This window comes from Macaca fascicularis, chromosome 2, assembly GCF_037993035.2.
Source record: "Macaca fascicularis isolate 582-1 chromosome 2, T2T-MFA8v1.1".
In the NCBI taxonomy this organism is placed as follows: domain Eukaryota; kingdom Metazoa; phylum Chordata; class Mammalia; order Primates; family Cercopithecidae; genus Macaca; species Macaca fascicularis.
In genome coordinates this window covers 200467148-200492315 of record NC_088376.1, presented here as the reverse complement: position 1 = coordinate 200492315, position 25168 = coordinate 200467148, and the positions used below count along the sequence as shown (strand labels likewise).

At 36.8% G+C, this 25168-nt stretch overlaps 1 long non-coding RNA gene across 7 annotated transcripts in view; it reads right to left on the bottom strand.

The window, feature by feature from the left end:
- Positions 1 to 25168, bottom strand: part of LOC102130180 (uncharacterized) — a 167866-nt gene that overhangs the window by 59650 nt on the left and 83048 nt on the right. For 6 of the 7 annotated variants that reach the window (XR_006695937.3, XR_275035.5, XR_012431838.1 and 3 more), the window contains exon 3: positions 3155 to 3297. The exons of the other annotated variant lie outside the window; for it this stretch is intronic. This is a non-coding gene — a long non-coding RNA (uncharacterized lncRNA). The remainder of the gene's footprint in view (positions 1 to 3154; positions 3298 to 25168) is intronic. 7 annotated transcript variants of the gene reach the window in all.

Below are 25168 nucleotides of genomic sequence, written 5' to 3'. Positions count from 1 at the left end.
GGAGAAAGAAAGAATGAAAGAAAGAAAAAAGAGAAAAGGAAAGATAAAGAAAGAAAGGAAGGAAGAAGAAAGAAAGAAAGAAGAAAGAGAAAAGGAGAAAGAAAGAAAGAGAAAGGAAGGAAGGAGAAAGAAAGAATGAAAGAAAGAAAGAAGAAAGAGAAAAGAAGGAAAGAGAAAGAAAGGAAGGAGAAAGAATGAAAGAAAGAAAGAAGAAAGAGAAAAGAAGGAAAGACAAAGAAAGGAAGGAAGGAAGGAGAGGGAAAAGAGGGAGAAAAGGAGGAAAAAATGTGACAAGAAAGTTTGTCAGTCTTGGCTTGGGCTCATAATGGAAAAGAAAGACTTCTCAGCTGGAATTCCACAACCATAAAGCTGTTCATATTAGGTTGTGGAGTTAGAATTTATGTTATCTACATATTCCAGGGAGTCCCCTAAAAAATTAACATTAAAAATGGTTCCAATTTGGTTATAACTCAAGGACACTTAGAAAAACCAAAAACAAAATTCTTTGGAGGAACATGCCCTTAACCAAAACTTCCAAGAATTCCAAGGAATAAAATCTAACTTTGGAAGCATACGCATTTATTTATTCCCAGACATTGTGCTTGGCATTAAGGATGTAGTGAAGCTGAAACTTTTCTTCTGAAGGTTTGAGTCTAAGTCCTCTGAAATGGATTGACAATCAACAGATTCACAGGAGAAAAGATATACAAATTTATTCATGTGCACATGGACATAAAAGTCCCACAACTATGAAACTCAAAAAAGGGACAGATAGTTGAGGCTTAAATACCTTCTTCATAGTGATACAGAACAGCTGGTTTCCTTGCTAAACCCCACCCTCAAGCCTGGAACCTTGGCCCTAAGTGAAAACAGCTGACCCCATTTTTCACCCAAATGATTACCCTTTGGCCTGCCACGCCTCTATCCCGTTCCCATAAAAAGACTTCAGCTGGCAGAGCAACACAAGGAGTTGAGTGTCTGAGATACAAGGTGCTGAGCAGTGGGAGTACAAGCTGCTGAATGTCAAGGATACAAGTTTCTGATCATCAGAAATTACAGATAGACATGAGTAACTCCAAACTGTGCAGCTTCAGGAAAAGATCACCTTCTTCCCACACCATCCCCTTTCCAACTTCCATCCCAGAAAGCCATCACTCAATAAAATCCTCTGCACACACTACCCTTCAATTCATCCATGTGACCTGATTCTTCCTGGACACTGGACAAGAACCTGGGTGCAAAGAGGGCAGGCACACAACACAGATGCTGCTGCAGGGCCTGCACAGAGCCTGCTCCCACACTCACTTGCTCACGTGCTCCCTCTCTCAAGGAGTGGTCAGCGGCAGGTTGAGTGAAATGAATCACTCCAGTTCCCACCCATGAAGGCTGTCAACGTCAAGAGAACAGCCCCATCTCATCAAAACAGAGGAAAGCTGGGGGCTGTAACTAATTGTAGAAGGGGAGTAAACGATTTCCAGGATAACTGAATGGATTTGAAGGAAGACATTATCTGGTAAATGATTGTCTTTGAAATGTGAATGATCCAGAGAGACAGACAAGATCTTGTGACAAAGTCTATCTAGAAGCAGTTACATTCCTTAGTCATCTACCTGTGATAATGAAATTTCAGGGAGAATATGGAAGGTAATTTTGTGGCTTTGGTGAGTCTGGTCATAAGGGACATAAGGAAATTTCAGAGAAAAATTCATCCCTGAGTAGGGGCAGAAGAGCAACAGGAGAGATCAGGAAGTCATTGATTCTAAGGCAGCCTCTAAGGCCTTCCTATTTTAGTTCAAAGTGCTCAGCATGCCAAAGTGTTAGACTTTTGGGCTATTGTTTTCAGAGTTCCAACAGAGACATACAGTGCACAAAAGCAGCCACAAATCAGTCCTCATAGAGTAAACTGACCTTTTATTTTAAAATAGTTACTCTAGATTTTGTGTCTAAAGTAGATTGAAGAGAAATAAGACAAGAGGAGAGATGAATGAGGGGCTGTTGCAAGCATCCAAAAGAAAGAAGACAGTTACTTGGACGAGGATGCTAAGAGTGGAACTTTTAAAAAAAAAATTGAAAATAGGAACAATAAGATTACTTCCAGATTGCATGTGGGGCCTTAGAAACAAAATTATTAAAGATAAAATCAAGATTTTTGGCTTGAACAAAAAGTCACAAAGGATTGAGTGACCATTAACTTTAGATGTAGAAGACAGAGAAAGAAGTAGATTTAGGGAGAATAAAACTGACTTTTAGAAATACTATGTTTGAGATGCTGAGTGTTATAAAGGCCGTATGTTGAGAATCATTTGGAAATGAAAATATAGACTTAGAGAAGTCTCAGCTAAAGGCACAAATTTGGAATTCACTGGTATCTAAGGAATATTTAAGGTGTGAATGAAACCATCTAGAAAAAATAAATTAAGGTAGGGTAAATAAAAGGCTAACTTCCAATGAGTAGCCAGTGAGAAAAGATGAAGAGGAAGTAATCAACTACAGCCAATCTGCTAATAAGCCAACTTACCATGGTGGCTGAGTACAGATCACTGGATTAGCAACATGAAAATAATTGGTCATTTTCATAAGAGCTGTTTCAATAGATTAAAAGGAGAAAAAGCCTTATTAGCATCTGAAAATAATTGGAGGTGAAAGAAAATATTAAATGTAGAAAAATCTTTCAAGAACTTTTACTAAAAGAGAAACAGAAATGGGGCAGTGGCTGGAGAGCATGTGCATCAAAGTGAAACCATCAGGAAGAAAGTTTTACAAAATCAATTAGGGGAAAAAAAAAAAGAAAACTCAACTAGGCTTGCAGCACAATCAACAGCAATCATTAACTCAGCTCGCCTTTTGTCCCACAACCTTGTAGCTAATTGCTGCTTACTGCCCAGGATAACGTAGCCCTTGACACAAGACTCTTTGTTCCTATTCTGTTCTAGAGATAAAATCTAAGACACTGTGAGATCATATGGTTTGCATTTGAATTTCTCCTTTTGGTTCTGCCTATCAATAAAACTACTGATGAAGGACTGAGAAAGGAGCTGACTCATGGAGAAATGCAGTTTTTCACATCCCGATAATTTTGTCTCTCTTACCCTGATCTCTTACCACTCCAATTTTCCAGCCTCTTGCCATTATCATTCCCCTTAAAAACTCTTACCAAGAACGCCTTGTAGAGACAGATTTGAGACTTGAGGATTTCTCCCATCTCCTCACTCAGTGGCCTTTCATTCTCTGTTGCAAACCTCACCGTCTCACTGTGTTGGTCTGTTGCTACACAGTGAGCATATGAGCCTGGAAGTCCTGTAAAAAAAAGAGACACTTTTTTTTTTTTTTTTGAGATGGGAGTTTCGCTCTTGTTGCCCAGGCTGGATTGCAATGGCATGATTTCGGCTCACCACAACCTCTGCCTCCCAGGTTCAAGCAATTCTCCAGCCTCCCGAGTACCTGGGATTACAGGCATGCACCACCACATCCAGCCAATTTTGTATTTTTAGTAGAGATGGGGTTTCTCCTTGTTGGTCAGGCTGGTCTTGAACCCCCAGCCTCAGGTGATACACCCACTCAGCCTCCCAAAGTGCTGGGATTATAGGTGTGAGCCATGACGCCCAGCCAAGACCCTTTCTTATAACAAGATAAATTATAGGATGTTTCTATGTTGGTAGAAGTGCTCCCATAGGTAAGGAAAAACTGATCAATAACAATAAAAAGGAACAATTGCTAGGGCCTTATTATTGAGTAGGTAAAAAGGAAATAGGTTCCATTGACCAACTGGAAGGGTTGGTCTTAGGAGCATGAATCATTAAATTACGTCAGGAGGAAAGACCATGTTATATTGAAGGGAACCAAAATGTTTCACCCTAAAATATACTTCTTTGACATATTTTGAGATGACTGTTCATAGAAACAGGCCTACAAACAGAATAGTCCTGAAAAGCTGTCTTTTGTGGAGATTTGTTTCTGTAGAGGAAATCTACATTGATGCAGTAAGGCATTCTCTGAGGCCTTGTATAGATACAGAATAGATCAACTAATATTTGATACCTCTCAAAGCCTGAAAGAAATATTTAGCATTTATTCTCTCCAAGGACTGCTACCTGTGAGGTTTCATCTACATAACAAGACCACCATATTAGGAATAAAAGGATGATTCTAAGCCACTAGATAATGCTTATCAATGGAGAAGGCACCAACTTAAATCTGCAAAACAAACCTTACTGTTGTTTACTGTGCTTTTTTCTGGTCACCTCTCTATCACTGGCCTCTTAATAGCCTTATTTCTTTGTTCCAGTTGAAGATGGTATTTAAGCCTACACTCTTAGCCACCTGAGTGAGATTTACTCATTTTTCTAAATATCGCCTACGTGTACATGAGGTATACATGTTTATAAACTTCTATTGTTACTTTTTTCTCTCTCTTATTGATTTGTGCCTTGTTACAGGTGTCTGTCCCAAATAAAAACTCAGAAAGGGTAATGGGAAAATTATTCTTCTTCTCCTATAGCAGCCATAAGAATCAAGAGGACAAATTCCTTTACTTCTGATTCAGTACTACCAGGAGTGAGCAAGAAAATCAAGAGTATCTTCAGAGAAAAATTTCATGATGTAGAAAATCTGGGGAATGACAAATCATGAGTTCTAAAGATTAGAGTTGAAGAGTGTACAGGGTTGAAAAGAGATGTAGGATAAAGTTAGTAACAAAGGGGTTGTCTTGAGCAAAAAGAGATTTGAAACTGGTAAATAACCTTAGCATACCATGGTTCTTATAGTTATGGACACAAGTAAAATTGTAGGGCATAATGGTATTTTTCAGGTGGGTCTCCAAAAGCTAGTGAGACTATGATATTTGAGGTGGGAGAGGAGGGATTTTTCCAATACTATGTACTGTTCTGGGGTATTTCCTTACTTCTGCCAGGGAGGATGTGAAAATTGGGTAGAAGATGAAACTCCTGAGCTTTGTCTCTTGCCAAGGAAGATGTGGAAGTGAAGGAGTGGGTGATCCAGATGAAGGTATGAAATAGGAAACAATGTAACCAGACTGTTTCCCGGAGTCAACTTATTCTGTCTGATACTAAGAATGAGAATTGATAAGTTTGCAATAAATGGATAATTGTATAGTTTGTTAGTGAGAAATAAAAATGAAATCCTAAACCCCACAACTGACTGATTGGATCCCCTCTTGGGCAAGGGGGATTCTAGAGTAACCTTGAAAACTAAGTTATTGGCCATGACAGCAGAGGAGGTCAGACGTGCCTGCTATATCCCCTCCCTCACTAAGTGCCATTAGACTCTCTTTCTTACAAGCTAAACAGAAGTCTACAAAGGATGCACCGTAAGGACTTTTGTGTTCTCTGTGTGCTTTTGACATCAGACAGCCAAAAATTTCACCCTCGGATTATGTTAACACTGCCATTTTTTAAATGGGACATATGAAGGGGCATGAAGTTTAATTGTGCATGCAGTTATTTATTCTTTTATAAATATTAATTACTGTTCCTGTAGCTTACTGAATATGTACGTTTGCCCACCCTGCCCAGCATAAAATTCCTGTCCCCTTTCTCCTTCCCTTGACATTTCTGTTGCCACGTGCATTGTGCATTTCATTTTTTACAACACCATGCTCAGCTGAAACAAAAATAAAGATTCCTGCTTAAGCATATTTGATTCTGTGAGCATATTATATGCTTGTTGAATTATGCCTTCCAAAATACAATTTTTCAAATTAAATTTGTATTATTATAGATGATTATACCTAAGCCATTATCTTTGTTACTTATAGAAAGATACATAAAATTATCTGCCATATGAATAATTATTAAATAGATTTGTTATAAAGTTGAAAATGTTTATTGACCTAATGAGTAAGAAATTAAATGAATTAAAGTTTTCTCATCTCTAAGGCAGGGGCTAGAAGATGTTTTCTGTAAAGGTCTGGATAGTTAATATTTTTGGCTTTGTGAACCATAAGCTTTCTCTGCTAACTACTCAGCTCTGCTGTTACAACATGAAAGTAGCAACAGCCAGCACTTAAATAATGAGGGTGGCCAGATTTGGCCCAGTTGCTTAGCTGTAGTTTTCAGATCCTGCTCTTAGGTATGATTTTTATTTACTTAGGTTTATCGTAGTTACTGCTTGCTTTCATTTTAACACTGAAATCTCAATAGCATTAAGATAAAGTCCAAAATGGCAGCACCTAATATTAAAATGGTTAACAGTCATAAAATGATTTAATGGATGTCACTTAGACTCTGGCTTTTCCTCTAGCCATAATGGGTTGTATTTTTGAGAACTATCCTTCCTGATGGAAAAGTGTTCTTAGTAACAGAGCTGAGGTATTTTGATCATGGTTAATTTGCAACAGTCTTTAAATAGCCTTGTGTTCAAAAACCAGTTGAAAATCCTCCCAAATAGCTTATAAAGATGTATCTCTTACTCATTTCAGGTCTCTGTTGAAATGTCTCCTCAGTAAGGTTTACTTCTTGATTTCCCAAAATACAAAATTGCGATACCCTCAGGAACTCTTTGACACTCCCTCTTCCCTGCTTTATTTTTTCAAACTACTTATCAAACTACATATGTTGTATTTCACCATTTACATTTTAGGTTCTGTCTCCTCCCATTTGAATGTAAGTTCTACAAACAGAAGAATTTTCATGTTTTTTGCTCACTGTTGTATTCTCAGTACCAAGAAATGCCCATGAAATACAGTGGACATTCAAAAATATCTGTTGCATAACTGAATAAATGGTTATTGATAAATATGTTAATATTAGCCAGATGTAATCATCTTGGAAAGTATCAAAAGAGATTTTACTCTTTGATTAAAAAAAGAAAATAAAGTAATACATTTATTACTAGTGATAAATTCAATAAAGCTTGAATTACAGTTTTAGTGTTGTGACTTGGAGTAAGTCAGTGAACCCCTTCTTAGAGGCATCTCATTTTCCTCAACTATAAAAGAAGAGTGTTAGACTACATTGTCTAAGGGTGGGTTCTCACTGGTTTCCATTGCTTTTACTCTCTTATTACTAGATCTATATCATCCGACTGGGCTCCCAGTTGGGTAAAAGCTAAGCAGGGATCTTAATACCACGTTAGTGGAAGGAAAAAAAGTAGCCTCTACTATTCTGACTGTCAATCATCTCCAAACCGACTGAAACATTCCTGAGTACCAAGTTCAGTAAAAAACAAATCTAGGACAGAATTGAGACAGGAAGGTGGGAAGGGCTCCCTGGCAAAACTCCAGCTCACCTGTGCACTGGGAAAAATGCATACTGGAGTTTGAAGTTTGTGCATTTGCAGCTAGGGAGGAACCTTGCCTCTCCTCTTCCTGGGTAGAAACTGAGATTCAAACTGTGAGGCAGGAAGCGAGCCAGCAGGGATCCTGGCTTTGCAGACAGTCCCCATTTTTCTTCTTTTCCCTTTTCACCCAATAAAACACTGCCTTATTTACCCTTCAAATTGTCTGTGAGCCTACATTATCATGGCCATGTGATAAGGACCCCCATCTTTAGCTGAATTAATGAAAAAGTGCTGCAACATTTTTGGCACCCAACATGGGGCTCGAGAAATGATAAGTGAAATGGGAACTCTCACTGTGGTTTCTAAGCCTTTTCATCCTCAGACTTCTGAGCTTACTGGACACCACACCTTCTCCCCCATTGTTCCCAGGGGTCAGGAAAGTCAGTCAGCCTTGATCTCCATGGCTTTTTCTTTCCTTTTTCAGGACAGACCAGTGAGCAGTGGCTCCCTCTCCCCTTCCCTCCCTTCCAGGGCTGTGATCCATAACCCAAGGGCCCCACATCATGGTCCCTGCTATATGCTACAGGAGCTTTGCCCTTCCCCAGCCAAGGGGTTTTACTCCATCAGACAGTAATTAAGCTTTTGTCCTGGTGGAGGAATCAGTTGCACAAGAATAAGAGATTCTTCCCCAGGCATTTTTAAACTGTTTCTTTTCTTCCCCTTCTCTATCCCTTCGGCAGGTAACTTTTAAAGTTTTGTCTTTTTTTTCCCTTTTGGAAGACATCTTACTAGGCTAGGAATGATAAAGATCACTGTTTATATTCTCTGTAAAGTTTTGGTTGTGAGAAAGGATCTTATGGGGACTGGGTTTCCTTCTGTCTATGTAGTTATATGTGTGTGTATGGTGTCTTTAAAGAGCTCTAATTAATTTGGCCTAAGGAAAGACAAACGCTTGGATCAAATATTTTTAAACAGATAAAAGCTGTGGTACCTTCCAGTTCACATGACTTTAATCTTTGAGAAATAAAAACAGCCTTAAAGACTATTAGTAAAATGCAGGGGTCATTAAAGTGTAAATAGGTGAAGTAAATTATGCAGGTCAGATGCAAGGTTTGCTAAGTGTTTAAGGTTATAAACCACTTTTTGGGTTTTGAGAACTTTTCAATTTACCAGCTTCACAATTGGCAGGTCCTGAGGATAATTGGAACTACCCATGCCCTTAATTATGCTGGAAGAAGGCAAATCTTGGCTGCAGTTAGCACACAATTAAAACAACTTACCAAGTTTTACATTAAAGTTAAAAATTTCTAGGAGTTACCATTATAACATGTAATTGAGACTACCGGAAATAGATTTACATGCAAGTTGTGTAAGAACAATAAAATGTGTTTTTGTTTGTTTGTTTGTTTTTTGTAAAAGGTTGTAAGAAGGCATGGAAATGTAAATTTTTGCCTAGGGTTATAGAATTGTTTTCAATTAAATAAGGTAAAGCTGAAGGTTCAAACAAGTGGTGGAAAGATTGTGGAAATTAATCCTGCAGAAGAGATTCTCTGTGTGAAGATAATGACTAAATTCAAAAAAGGTATTATATGATCATTCCGTAAATTGAGCATTGAAATAAAAGCATAGCAAAGTTTTCTTAATGCACTAATCTGCTCTTTGGCAAAATCCATAAATGGTTATAAAAGGTTTTTGCTTCTTTAAATTTCTGAGTCATCACTTTGGCAAAATAAATAACTTATGATAATCTGGAATTCTATTTCATAATATCAAGTGTTTCAGACTTTGAACATATTTAACAACCTTCGCAAAATCATACTTCAGTTTCAAAACTGGGTTCTTCCTAATGCCTGTTTATTTGGATACTTCAGAGGACCCCTGAAACATCCAGAAAAGAGGTAAACAGGATTATTTGACATGTTTAGGTACATGGGATTGCCAAAATGATGTTCAATCTCCTACAGGTTATATTTTGGTAAATAATACTAACCTATATTCCAAAATTGTATGGGATTTCTAAAATTCTAATGTCTAAGTATATGCTATGAATCATAATTATGGTTGTTATGTTGATTTATTGTAAACCAGGGAGATTATCAAACTTCTTTATCAATTGTGTTTCTAAGTGTAACTACCCTGGACATTTTGTTATTTACAGACAATTTGTTGTCTTGTTTTAGTCTTTTTCAAAAGATGGTTTATAGTAAGCTATAGAACTGTGACAGGTGCTCTCAAACATGGGCTTCTGATAACTATGGAGACCGTGATATTGGAATAAAGAAAAATGTACAGGGCTCATGAGAAGCTGAAATGCTTATGAAGAGCACTTTTTTCTAAGAAGAGAAGGGAACCAGGAATGCCTGCCTCCCTCTTTCTAGACGGGTGACCATTCTACCTCCAGGTATTTGCGAGGAAGAGATGGGAACCAGGAATAACTGCTCCCCTCTTTCTACATGGGTAACCATTCACCTTCAGTCAGTACCCCTTTCGATTTCTACATGGGTAACCATTACCTTCAGTCGGTACCCCTTTCGATTTCTACATGGGTAACCATTCACCTTCAGTCGGTACCCCTTTCGATTTCTACATGGGTAACCATTACCTTCAGTCGGTACCCCTTTCGATTTCTACATGGGTAACCATTCACCTTCAGTCAGTACCCCTTTCGATTTCTACATGGGTAACCATTCACCTTCAGTCAGTACCCCTTTCGATTTCTACATGGGTAACCATTACCTTCAGTCGGTACCCCTTTCGATTTCTACATGGGTAACCATTCATCTTCAGTCAGTACCCCTTTCGATTTCTACATGGGTAACCATTCATCTTCAGTCAGTACCCCTTTCGATTTCTACATGGGTAACCATTCACCTTCAGTCAGTGCCCCTTTCGGTTTCTACATGGGTAACCATTCATCTTCAGTCAGTGCCCCTTTCGATTTCTACATGGGTAACCATTCATCTTCAGTCAGTACCCCTTTTGATTTCTACATGGGTAACCATTCATCTTCAGTCAGCACCCCTTTCAAATGCATCCTGAACCCCTGGGACTCTTTTGAAAAATGCCTTCTTTCTTTTTTCTCGTCCTCTGTTGTCTCTTCACTAATAGGCAATTGGGTCTCTGTACTATGGGACACTGCCCTCAGATGCATCCTCCAAACTGGAAAGAGTTAATTTCCCAAACGTTAAACTGGTTGGCTTAGGATTGGGCTCAGGAGAAGCGAACCCAGAAGCCCACCATGCTGGCAAAACAGTAACGTTTCTTTTTACCAGTCAGGCTTTTGGCATCCCTCTCCCTGTGCAAACTGGTAAAAGGCCTGGGGATTTTTGAGCTATCTTTACCCCTCCCTTTGTTTCATTTCCATACATGTTTTCTAATAACTTGGTTTGTCTCTTCTTGCCTTCAGGCCATCAAACTCCAAATTGTCATGCAACCGGAGCCTCAAAGGATGACTCCTTCTGCTGGGAACCCTTAGATAGGCCTCTGAGGGAGCTCTGACTGCCATTTTCCAAAACAGCGTCCCCTGTCAGCAGGAAGCAGTTAAGGTCTGCCTTCATCCTTATCCTTAGTCTACCGGTGGTTCAATATACTTCTTTAAAGAGGGGAATGAGACAGACAGGTGGGAAGGGCTCCCTGGAAAACTCCAGCTGACCTGTGCAGTGGGAAGAATGCACACTGGGATGGAGCCACAAAAGTCTGCGCATTTGCAGGGAGGAGGAGCCTGGCCTCTCCTCTTCCTGTATGGAACCTGAGATTCAAACTGCAGGGCGGAAAGCTTGCCAGCAGGGATTCTGGCTTTGCGGAAGTTTCCTGTTCCCATTCTTTCCCCTTTTCACCCAATAAAACCCTGCCTTACTCACCCTTCAAATTGTCTGTGAGCCTAAATTTTCTTTTTTTTTTTTTTTTTTTTGAGACGGAGTCTCGCTCTGTGGCCCAGGCTGGAGTGAGCGGCGCCATCTTGGCTCACTGCAAGCTCCGCCCCGGGGTTCCCGCCATTCTCCTGCCTCAGCCTCCCGAGGAGCTGGGACCACAGGCGCCACCACCACGCCCGGCTAGTTTTTGTATTTTAGTAGAGACGGGGTTTCACCATGTTAGCCAGGATGGTCTCCATCTCCTGACCTCGGGATCCGCCCGTCTCGGCCTCCCAAAGTGCTGGGATTACAGGCTTGAGCCACCGCGCCCTGCCCGAGTCTAAATTTTCATGCCTGCATAAGGACACCCACCTTTAGCTGAACTAAGGAAAAAGTCTTGCAATGGAATGATATGGACTCATTTTTCTATTTTTCTCTTTCTAAATACAATTTAACACTGTCAAAAGACAAAGTTACAACAAATTTAGTTACAGATCGAATTGGCTTTTGTTTGCAATTCACAAACCAGACAGACTCCATTCTACAAAATAGAACGAGAGTTCCCCCTGGACAATAGAAAACAGTGGGTTTTGTAAGGTAGGAACTACAATAAAATAAAAACCCGGAACAATAGAAAAATAAAACTGATTGGCTAATATTTAATTACTTCAGGCTACTTTTTTGTAAGGGTTAAAAAAGGTCTGTTTTGGATCCATCCATTTCCTTAAAAGTTTCAGTTTGATTAAGTGGCATTTAGCATGAGTGACCTCATTTTGGTTTAGTCTGGCTTTTTAGGGTCTACAGCAGGAACTCAGTCCAAAACAATGGTCTCCCATAGGTTTTGTTTAACAAAACTATGGAATTAATTCAATAACAGTCACAAAAGGACACTGAAAGTTAGAAAGTAAAAGTGTCATAAGGACTTGAAGAAAGACATACTGGTGGGTTCTCTGGGTTTTCCTTTTACCTGCCATAAATCTCAGACAAGGTGCTGAAGGGAGCTACACTGTAGAACTATCAAAAGGAATCGTGGTGGGGGAGAAGAAAACCCTCATTTTGGGAAAGGGAAAATCTGGCAGACGCTCAGCAGAGGACCCATGCCCAGTGGTGGCAGTAGCCCAATTTGTCTGATGTGGTACCAAGAGCGGATTGCAACGTGGCTGACCACCCGATAGTCCACAGACACAGGCAATAGGCAGACCACTCCATCCACACTGCTGGTACCAACAAGCCTATGATCTCCCAGGCTTCCACTCAGCAACAGAAGGTCATCTAGGCCTGGGGTCCTCCAGCTCTCTAACCAGTGACAGTGCAATGCGCATACCCTACCTGTTCTTGTCCTCCAGCCAGTGACAGAAGATGGCTCATGTCGATGCTTGCCTCTCTGGATAAAACTAGCAGATAGAGTGAAAAATCCAATAGCACGTAGTGACCAGAGAATAGGCCAGGAGAAACATTCTCAGTCCTGTATGTCTGGATACCCCTTATCCTATCTATCACTGGACAGCCTAGACAAGCACATTCTGCTCCCAGAAACAGCACCACCAGTGATCCAGCAAGAGTTCACATAAGCCAGAATGATTTAGACAAGAATAGAATTACAAGGACTCAGAAACCTAAACTGTCATTGGGATACAGCCAACAAAAGTAGGCTAGTTACTACACATTGAACCTAAAGAGGCTGACTGCCTGCTAACATAGAAGATTAGAACAGGAACAAGTATCTCCTAACATAATACGCAGTATCTCAAGGATGCAACTGAAAATCATAGGTCAGTTCATGAATCAGTGAGATCACAGCTTGAATGATAAAAGAATCAACCATGACTGAAATGAATCAGATAGTAGCACTGTCTGACAAAGATGTCAAAGCAACTTTAACATTATTATCAATTCCCTTGCAACAAATGAAAAAAAAATAAAACCCATCAAAAAATGTAAATTATAAAAAAAGAACCAGGTGAAAAATATATGACTGAAAAATACAATAACAATTGTTTAAAATTGCTATATACACCAATTGTAGAGTGGAGAAGACAAACGATAGAATCAATGTATTTGAGAAAAAAAATATTTATTCAATTTGAACAACAAAAAGAAAATAAGGTAAAAGGAAAATGAGCAGAATATCAGGAACTGTGAGACAAAAACAAAGGCAAAAATCTAGCATTTATATCATCGGAGTCTCAGAAGTAGAGAAGAAAATGTGGGACTAATAGACTACAAAAAAAATAACAGCTGAAATCTCTATAAATTGTGCGAAAGGCAATCCTGCAAATTCAAGAAGCTGAGTGAAATATGAGTAGGATCAACACAAATAAATCTCTTCCAAGACATATTATAATTAAACTTTTGAAAACTAAAATAAAAGGAAAAGTCTTAAAAGATACCAGATAGAAATAATATATAACTTTTAGGAGAACACCAACTCCAGTAACAGTGTATTTCTCATCTGAAACCTTGGAGGCCAGATAAATTGGCATAGTATTTTTCAAGTGGTGAAAGGAAAAAAAAAATTGTCAACCAACCACAAATTCTATATCTAAAAAATTTTTCCTTTAGCCATATAAAGGAAATAAAGACATTCTCAGACAAATAAGAGCCAAGAGAATTTGTCACTAGCAGACCTACCTTGAAAGAATGGCTATAGGAAGCTCTTTAAACAGGCAAGAAGTGATAGCAGAAGAATGCTTGGAACTACAGAATGAAAAGAAGATTAATAGAATAAGTAACAATAGGAATAAATATATTAGACTCTCCTTTCTCTCATGAGTTTCTAAAACAATATTTGATGGTTGAAGCAAAAATTAAAATACCATATGTTATACTGTATAAATAGGTGGTACACAAGCCTGTTAACAGAAATATTGGAAAAAATTATATTTCAGTGGTGGAGGCTAAAGGAACCAAAGTGGAAGTAAAATTTTAATAGTGACTCAATAAAGCATTAAGGCAAGTAGGCTGTATTAAATTATACATTTTATACTACATAGAGCAACCACTATGAAAAATTTGCAAAATGATATACTAAAAACAAGGTTAAAAAAATAAAATCCTACCAAAACATATGAATAACCCACATGTATATAAAAAAAGAGAAACAGAAACGGGAAAGAGAAAATAAGTGAAAATAAATAAAACAGCAGCCTTAGACCCTAACATTTCAATCATTACTTTAAATATGAATTACTTATATACCAGTTAAAAAAGATTGGCACAAGGGATTAAAAAAACCATGACCCAACTTTATACTGTCTACAAGAAACTCACTTTGAACACAAGGACACAGGTAGTATAAAACGAGAAGGATGGAAAATGTTATATTATGTTAACATTAATCAAAAACAAGCAGAAGTCGTTATAAAAATCAATGAAATTAAGAGCTAGTTCTTATTTTTAAAAGTTAGAAAAATTGATAAACCTCTATTGGGACTGACAAGATAAAAAGAGAGCAGACACAAATCATGCACAATGAATGAAACAATCTATCACTATAGATCCTGTATCCATAAAAGGATAATAGTGGAAAACAGCAAACAACTTTACATTCCAAAGTTAAAGTTAAAAGAAATAGACCAATTGCCTGAAAACCACAGACTGTACTTTCTGAGGGTAAAATTAATGACCTAAATCATCTTATAACCATGCATTTAATTTTATAATGTGAAAGTTACCTCCAAATAAATCTTAAGGCCTAGATAGCTTCCCTGGAGAATTTTACCAAGCTCTGAAGAGGAATTAACACCAATTTTACACAATATGCTATAGAAAACAGAAGAAGAGTGAACACTTTCTAATTCATTTTATGAGACTATTGTTACCTCGATACCAAAACAAAGATAATACGGAGAAAGAAATCTGCAGACCAACAGCTTTCAATAAATTAGATCCACAAGTTTCAACAAAATGCTAGCAAACCAATTTTAGCATATAAAAAAGATTATATCTCTTGACCAAGTGAGAATTATCCCCAAAATACAAGGTTTGTGGAACATTTAAAAGCCAATTAATGTACCACATCAATACCTAAATACATGATGATCCCAAAAGATGCAGAAAAGTCATTTGACACACTCAACATTGTTTTCTTCATAAAATTACTCGAAAAACTAGCAATAGAAGAAAACTTGCTTAGCCTGATAATGGGCATACATGAAAAACCCACAGCGAACATGAGACTTAATGGTAAATACGATGATTAATTTGGGGTCCACTTGACGAGGCCGCAGGATGCCAGGTATTTGGTTAAACGTTAATTCTGGATATGTCTGTGGAGTGGTTTTGGAAGATACCAGCATTTGAATTTGTAAACTGAATAAAGCAGACAGAACTCCTCAGTGTGGATGCAGATCGTCCAATGTATTGAGGGTCCAAATAGAACAAAAAGGTAGAGAAAGATTGGGTTCACGCTCCTTCTGCCTGTTTGAACTGGGACACTGATCTCCTGCTCTTGGTGCTCCTGGTTCTCAGATTTTTAGACTCAGGCTGGAATCTATACTGTTAGTTCTCTGGCTCTCAGGCCTTCAAGCTACAACACAGGCTCTTCTGTGTCTCCGATCTGCAGACAGCAAATTACAGGACTTCTCAGCCTCCATAATTACATGAGCCAATTCCTTATAATAAGTCTCATTATATATTATGTATTATACAAACACACAAGTAATATATAATATATAAATTATTAAATATATAAATATAAATAATATATAAATCATTAAATATATAAATATAAATATATAAATCATTAAATATATAAATATAAATTTGCCTAATACAAAATAATATATAAATATTCAATATAATAAACATAATATATAAATATATGGTAACACATATTCATACCCAGAGGATATATATATATATATATATATTCTATTGGTTCTGTTTCTCTTTAGAACCCTTACTAGTATAGTATAAGGTTTAAAACATTGAATGCATTTTCTTTATGATCAGAACAAGGAAAGAATGTCTTCTTTCAGTACTTTTATTAAAAAATAGTATTGAAAGTTCTAGCCATTGAAACAAGGCCACGACAATAAATAAAAGGTATTCAGATTAGAAAGAAATAAAACTGTTCCTATTTGCTGATTCCATTTATATCATAGTTTTGAAATGACAAAATTATAGCAATGGAGAATTGATAGTGGTTGCCTAGGGTTAAGGGAGGGGGTGGATGGGGACAGGATGTTTGGTTTTCAAAGAGTAACAGGAAGAATCCTTTTGGCAATGAACAATTCTGTATTTTGACTGTGGTGGTGGATAAATGGACTCACATGTGTGATAAAATTGCTCACAGAATGAAAAAGACAAACACATACAAGTAAAATTGGAGAAATCAAAAAAACTGGTAGATTATACACATGTTGGTATTCTGGTTGTAATATTGTACTATAATTTTGCAAGCTGATACTAGTGAGGGAAACTAAGTAAGAGGTGCACAGAATCTCTCTGTTTGTATAATTTAAATTAACTTCATGTGAATTTAAAATAATATCCAGAAAGTTTTAAAAAGCACATTTAATGCCAAAATTATTTGTTTTTTATAACTCAAAATTGCCATCTCTGGGGACATATTATGGCAACTATTTGAAATGGTTCAAATACTTCCATACCTCACTCACATTTACAGGATCATATAATTCCATAATAGTGGAATCATTATGAATGCACATAATCAAAGAGAATCAGAATTTGACAGTGCTGATAAGATTGAAATAAACTTGAGGCAGAATAGTATGGTTGAGAAAATAATCTATGCCAATCTCTGTAATAAAGTGTTCAAAATCAGGTGTGTAACCAGCAACTTTTGAGAGTAAAAGGAAGTTGATGAAAGATATTAGAACTGATGAAATTACTATCAGCTCTCCAAAAGTAAAGACTATTTTATTATTTACAAACAAAACACTGATGTCTCCCCTTCTCCAATTCCAGTCCACAGAGGAATTAAGGTAGCTCCAAAACCAAAGGTGCTTTTGTGATTACTAGTGTTCACTTAAAAAACATCAGTCATTTTTCTTTAAAATTAATAGACATCTTCCAGAGGAAGCCAAGAATATTTATGTGATTGCAGTCAACTTTTATGGATCCGAAAACCATCGCTCAAACAGATTCTCATATAAACCCTGAGATTGATAAGGGCACTGAGTTTGGTTGCATCATCAAGTGGTGATTTTAAGGTACTCAAAGCCAAGATTTCATGTGCAGTCACAGGCAAGTCAGAGTGCCTGCTGTATAATGATGTCTGCTTTCAATTAAGCTCATGAGGAGACATTTACATCTAATTGTTGACATGATTTCATGTCAATGTCTTTGCATCATATACTGTAGATGAGAACTGGAATTTATAGTGAGCTTGAACTTATTCTTGTAACTATTTCGCAACAGAAAGCTAAAGTTCATTTGTAATTGTTTTCTGTATTTTAAAAGACATTCTTTTTTAGCTTTAATTATTTATATACAAAATGTTTTATATGTCTATCTTTAATGAAGAAAATGTTATTCTGTATTATTTTCTTATAAAATCCCTAAGTAATTTTCCATCCAATAGGTCAGAGATTATTTTTAAAAAAGCTATTCTTTTCACCTTTCACATGTACATTTCCAAATAATCAATTGTTACCTGAATTTAATTGAATGAGAAATAAATATGTAATCTTTTATTTTAAAATATCTTTGCTATATTCTGGATATGTCACAGGAACTTTTTTCTGAAATCTGAAATCATGCAAATACCTTTCGTTAAAATACCAGAGATTTTACTCCCCTGAAAATTTGCATTGTTAGGAATATATAACATAAAAAGGGCCCAAATGCTATTAAGGTTTTTAAGCTGTCAACTGAATTCTGCACACTACATTTATTCTGTTTCCATTTGCTACCAAGGAAAAGTGCAAAGTCAAACATGTTCTTACAAAAAGCACTATAGGCTGCATGTGAATGAGACCACTTTTCCTGAGGGTCTGTCTTCAATTTGATAGTGCCTTTAAGTGCTTGCTTTCACTTAGAATAGACTGAAATATACAAATAGAAATTGAGAGCAGTGAAAATGACATGTATCCAAGATTTTACCCAGGAATAAAAGAATCAAAACAGACTATGCTGTCTCTTTAAAAGACCTACTTTATTAATTAAACGATTACTTTCTATAAAAAAAAAATAGGTATTAAATGTAGAAACAAATGTTTCAGGCAATAATGACCAGAAGGAAATCCTAATCTGGCAATTTTATTGAAAAATATTGCTGTGATTCAATGTCTTTCTTTTCTTATTTTTTCTTTCTTGGTCTAAATACCATTTTGCAAACTGCAGATAATTTGGATTTATAGCTATATAAACATAGCTATTTACTACACATGCGCCATTTTCCAACTGGTGGGAGTTTTACAGACGTGTGAGCCTGTTAATCCAGAGCAAAACACTCTAACCATTTTTTCTTTTTCAATGTGTAAGCCTGTTAATCCAGACCAAAACACTCTAACCACTATGTCTTTTTCAATTCATGATTTGTAGACATATCTTAAGATTACAATATTAGTTTTTATGGCCTGCTTTATCAAAATTATTCATATTATAGTTGTTTTTACAGTGGTTTTCCAACTGAAATCCATTTTGGACGGGTGTGATTGTGACAGGCATAGTTGCATAGTGGTGAAAAATATGGTTTCTGTTGTCAGACACACCTAGGTCTACATTCTGTCTTCTTTTAACTGACTGTACCACAGAGGGCAAGTCACTAAATCACTCAGAGCCTGTTCCTCTGCTTTTGTACAATAGATATAATAATGCCTAACTCATCAGTGAAATAATACCTATAAATTTCTAAAATTGTCCTAGAACTTAGAAAAGATAGTACATGTTAGCTCTTACGATTTTAACTTGTTTCAACTGCATGTGACATTTTAATTAATCTCTGGAAAGGCATCTCTGCCCATAATAAAAATAATTTGTATTTTTTAGAGGTGATATGAAATGCAGATCAACCTCGATTTCATGTCAGATTGTATATTGCGTGCAAAAATTCATTTCTATTCTTTCTGTAGTAGAATACCTCCTCAGGCCCTTGAATTTGGATTTACCACTTTATAGTCTTAGGCCAATGTATGTGAGCAGAGATAATGTAAGCTGCTTTCCAGCAGAAGCTTAAATATCAAAGTTACTACCAACTCTCTCATCTTTCCTTCCTAAAAGAGAGCTGGTATGTCCTGCATATAGGGCTTCTGCATCCCGAGTCCTGGATCTGAGCTGAACAGAGATAACAACAACCAAAGTAAAGCAGTCAGGATAATTAATGTGAATGGAAAAAAAAAAAAATGTTTGAATGATAAGCCCGTGAGATTTTGGCATTTTTTATTATCTCTGGAAAACTGACAAATACAAAAATTGATCCTAAAAATAGGGCACTACCATAACAGAAACTCTCTGAAATATGTGGCTTGGGCTTTGGGCCCGGGGCCTGTACCGGGAAAACCGAGATGGAAGTCTGGAAAAATGGTAACTCGTAGCAGGCAACGGCAAGTCATAATATGCAATAGAGAAACAACTTGAATGGTAAATGATGTATGCAATAAATGTGCGGCTTTAGGGAAGGGATTTGCAAAGTTCAGCGCTGTTAATGTGCCTTGGTTGCCATTTGCTGCATTACACAAAGCATGGCGAGACAGGGGTATTTTCAGAAGGAATCCATCATTTTTCCTGAAGCAGTAAAAGGAAGAGAAAAGAATCGAGGTATTTCAAGATTCTCATTGTTGAAAGATGCAAATATTCATCTCCGGAGCAATTAAGGCTGGTTTATGTTCAGTGTTTGAGCAAAGACCAAATCAAGGGTGAAATCTGCACAGCCTTTGTTAAAGCCTCTGGCTGAATTAAGGCGGTCCCCAGGAAATCCTTTTAGTTGGAATAGTTGAGCAAAAAAAGACAAAGAATGTGGTCACCTAGAAGCATGAAACATTCCAAATACCTATAATACGTATAATTACCTTTAGAAAGAGGTAGTCCCACAGAGGCTGCAGATGGGCTACTGGGATGCCAATCTGACTGGAATCAAATAGTCAAATAAACCACAGCAATGAAAGGCTGTGGCTGTTTGAGATATAAAATGACATTTAGTATTCAGATTTCTTCAGACAAGAAGTAGCATTAGACAACGGCTAAATCTGCAAAGACCTCACGATGTAGCCAAGGGAAATAATATTAAAAACTCCTATAGGGTAAAACCAAGGAATATGGAGATCCACCATGAAGAAAACCAGCGTCTTTAGAAATATCGTACACTTCCCAGGTGAGGGACACATACAAGGTTTCCCAGAGGGATAATTTGCATGGCTATGAATCAGTGACTGCTACGTACTTTCCATTCTTTCTCTACGAAGGGGAGGACTTTATGCTGTTACTCTCTCTCTGTTCCATCATTAAATGTGAGGGCTGGAATGGGAGGAGGCAAACCATTTTGCTTTGGGTCATGGAGTCCTGGATTCTGATTCCTGATATAGAGGGCGTCTTTCATAAAATCACAGAAAGAGAGCTTGATGTGACTGAATGTGGCTTTGGAAATTCCTCTTTGGGGAGGGTGTGGGTGTATGTGAAATGCAAAAAGGAGGAAAGCAAATACTTGTGACTAAACAGGTTGATTACAGTAGATTTCAAATATCCAGTCCCTCTTCCCTGTGGGAGGATAATATTCTGACCCTACTGACTTGTATCTGGACATGTCATGAGCCAATGAAATGTGAGCAGATGTAATGTTTGCCACATAAAAATTTGAAGAATGAGATCAGGTTTTAGAAGGAGAAAGTCCTTCTGTAGCCTGGAGCAGAGGCTTAGCCTTTATATAACATGAGTGCAAAGCAGAACTGGCTCCTAAAAATCACTGAGATTTTTGGATTGTTTCCTACCACAGTAAAGCTGATACAGATTGTCTTTAAACTCTCATGCTAAATTTGGAATTTTGCTGTTCCTCTACCAGACCAAGGAAACAATTAAGTATTTTCCCCTAAAACAATGTATAATCTGTCTTTCAAAGAATCATTATGCATCAATCAATAGAGAGAAATGGAGAAAAACTGCAAGCTTCAATGTTGATCTATGCTTCCAGCCATAAAAGTTTCTGAAATTTCAGAGCCTAGTTTCAGAGACTTTGAGTACCTATTATGAGTGTGGAAATAGTCAAAATGAAAATGGAGTCACTTACGTTACAAACAAAACAAAAACCCTGACACACAGGACCAGGGAAGTCTAAGAAAAGAGGCTTCTCATGCTTGTATTCCTGAAAACAAAAACTATCACAAAAGACTGCAAAACCCACAAACAGCACGAAGGCCATCACAACTTTACACAAAAAATAGTTCTGCCAAGGCGTCTGCGGAGCAACTGCCTGTCCGGACTCAGGCTGCCTTCACCCTTGTTTTTGATCTTGGTCGCCAAGAGTACTCATTTCAAAACAATTATGTAATCCTTCTCATTTTTCTTTTAAAATCCTTTGTCTTCCTCTACCTCCCTGAATACACACATACTTTACTATGACATGCGTATTCCTGTCTCCATACCTTATTCTTTAATACATATTATTTTCTGGAGAGACCGTCTCTGTTTGGTATTTAGGATGACATGGGTCTGGTATTATACAAACACTTTTGGTGCTTTGTATACAATTTTTAAAAATCTTTAAAATAGGATGTAAAGATTATTACTGCATGAAAAAGCAACTACTCAGACCAGTAAGCAATTTCCTAAAACCACAAATTCGGTAATAGGGAGAGCCTGAAGTCCATTCTAGCTGCGTCTCATCCCTGTATAGCCAATGTTCTTTCCATTAATCTAAAATGATTCAACACCAGGTTTTCACATGTGTCAGCATCCTTTGACAAAAATCACAGAAATCATCACGTTAAAGCTCCTATTTTGACTTATTTATTTAAATTTTGCATAACTGGACAAGGACTAAAGCTGGATCAGTTGATGTAATCTTCCCTCTTTTCATTATTGGACGAGCCCAATCAAAGCTATGTAAAGAGGAATGGGTTCGTGATAAAATGTCTCTTGATTGTAAAAAACCTTAAAAAACAAACTCCTAAAAACAATATTTGATCCTGAAAAATCCTCTGAAATGTATGGCTAGCACATGACTAATGGATTCACATAAAATTCCCATGCCTGATAAAAATTCCTTCAAAGGCTTTCCATCATATATATAATGAAATTGAAATTGCTCATATGATCTAAGGTCTGATATTATCTTGCCCTTCTCTCTCTCTCCAACTTCAATTTTTTCCTTTCTCTCAGATTCTTTCTAGGGTAGACAAACTGACTTTTTTTCTTTTGTTTTTCTTTCTCTTCTTTGTTTTCCTTTTTTTTTTTTTTTTTTTTGAGACAGGGTTTGACTTTGTTGCCCAGTCTAGAGTATAATGGTGCTATCACAGCTCACTGCAGCCTCAGCCTCAACCTCCTGGACTCAAGTGATCCTCCCATCTCAGCCTCCCAAACTGTTGGAATTAAAGGTGTGAGTCACTGCACTTGGCCTTCTTTTGTTTTTCCAGCATATAGAATTCATTGTCACCTCAGGACAGTTGTACTTCTTGGTCTATTGCTTTCTCTCCAAAACTTCACATTGCTCATTGTATGCCAACATTATGGTCTTAATTCAACTGTCACCTTCTTACAGATTCTCCTGTTGTGTTTTATAATATTATTCCTCATTATCTTCTATGTGGTACACACGTACGTATCTATAAGTTTATTATTTTTCTTCCTTCAAGTAAATGTAAGCCTTACAAGACAGGTCACCATCTGATCACTTTTGTATCTGTAATGCCTAATAATAGTGCCTAGCATATGGCAGACACTCAAATACTTTACAGCTAAAATTCCTCCATTATAAATGCATTCTGTATTTAATTTACAAGTGGCATAAGTGAAAGTAACTAGTAAATTACTAGTAAAGTAGTTAGTAATTATGGATTTCTTAATTATTCTCTTATTATTTTTATTAACAAATTTGGATTTTAGGAGACGATATGGTATTGGCATGAAAACTGACATAGTATTGGTAGCACTGTTGGCTATGAATAGAAATAGAATAGCCAAATAATAAACTGCTGTGTATATTAACTTATTTGCTAAAGATACATGTTTAAAAACTATTCTATTGCTTCATTAGTATTCACAAAGTATTTCAAGAGATGAAAATATACTAGCAATTTTTTGTTTCATTTAATCCATAAAAATAGAGCATATGTTAGCATGTCATATTAACCTTTTAATGGCAAATAAGGATGAATATATGTCTTCAACAAAAGCTATTCAGATACCTCATCAAAAGAAAAAAGTAAGGGGTAGAACAGGTAACTACAAACTATATCTTATATAATTTCCCTGAAACTACAAATTATATATGGTAAAGAAATAATGATGAAAATATTTTTAATGCAAGCTTTTATATAACAATATTTTAAAATACCATAATACTAGAATTCTGTTGGTGTTAATTTATTGATCTCTATGCCTAACCAAAAATTAACTTTTTGTATTTATTATTGATACAAAATATTTCATTTACAGGGTACATGTGAGTATTTTTTTACACGCATAGCATATACAGCGATCAAATCAGGGTCACCCTTTAGTAGTAATCATTTCTCTGTGTTGGTAATACTACAAATCCTCTCTCCTAGCTGCTTCAAAACATATAATACATTGTTGCTAACTATAGCTGCCCTTCTCTGATATGGGATACTGAAGCTTTTTTTTTCTATCTAACTGTAAGTTTGTACCCATTAACCAATCTCAGAATATCTACCCACCCACCCACCCCACTCCCCACCTAGCACCCTTCTCAGCCTCTGGTTTCTATCATACTATTCTCCATCTGCATGAGATCAACTTTTTTAGCTCCTGCATATGACCGAGAAAATGGATTTGTCATTCTGTACCTGGATTATTTCACTCGCCATAATGACTTCCAGTTCCATCCATGTTGCTTAAAATGGTAAGATTTTGTTATTTTTATGGCCAAATAGTATTCTATTGTGTGTATATCACATTTTCTTTATCCATTCATCCATCAATGAGCGCTTAGGTTGATTCCAAATCTTGGCTACTGTGAATATTACTGTGTTGAACATGTGAGTTCAGGTATTTCTTTGATACACAGATGTTTTTTCCTTTGGATACATACCCAGCAGTGGAGTTGCTAGATTGAATTGTAGCTCCATTTTTAGTTTTCTGATAAATCACCATACCATACTATTTTCCATAGTGGCTGTACTAATGTATATTCCAGTCAACAGTGTAAAAGAGTTTCCTTTCTCCACATCTTCACCAGCATCTGTTTCTCCCTCCTTCTTTCTCCTTCCTTCCTTCTTTCCTTTCTTCTTTCCTTCCTTCTTTCCCTCCCTCCCTCCCTTTCGCTCTCTCTCTCTCTCTCCTTTCTTTCTTTGTCTTTTTGATTATAGCCATTCTAAGAGGCTAGTCAGAATATCTCACTGTGGTTTTGATTTGCATTTCCAAGACGATTAGTGATACTGAGCATTTTTTCATGTAACTGTTGGCTCTTTGTATGTCTTCTTTTGAGCATCATCTATTCATATCCATAGCCCACTTCTAACAGGATTATTTGGTTTTCTATTGTTGAGAAGTTTGAGTTCCTTGTATATTTTTATTAATCCCATGTTGGATGAAGACTTAGCAAATATTTTCTCCCATTCCATAGGTTGTCTCTTCATCTGTAGATTGTTTCCTTTGCTGTGTAGAAGCTTTTTAGTTTAGTACAGTCACATGTATCTATTTTTGTTATAGTTGTTTGTGCTTTTGAGGTCTTAGCCATAAAATCTTTACCTAAGCTAATATCTTAAAAGTATTTTTCCTATTTTTTTCTAGTAGCTTTATAGCTTTGAGTCTTACATTTAAGTCTCTTATCTATTTTGAGTTGATTTTGTATATGGGGAGAGATAAGGGTCTAATTCCGTTCTTCTGAATATGAATATATACAATTTTCCCAGTACCTTTAATGAAAGAGAGTAGTTTCTCCCTACTGCATGTTTTTGGCACCTTTGTCAAAAATCAGTAGGCTGTAAGTACTTGAATCTTTC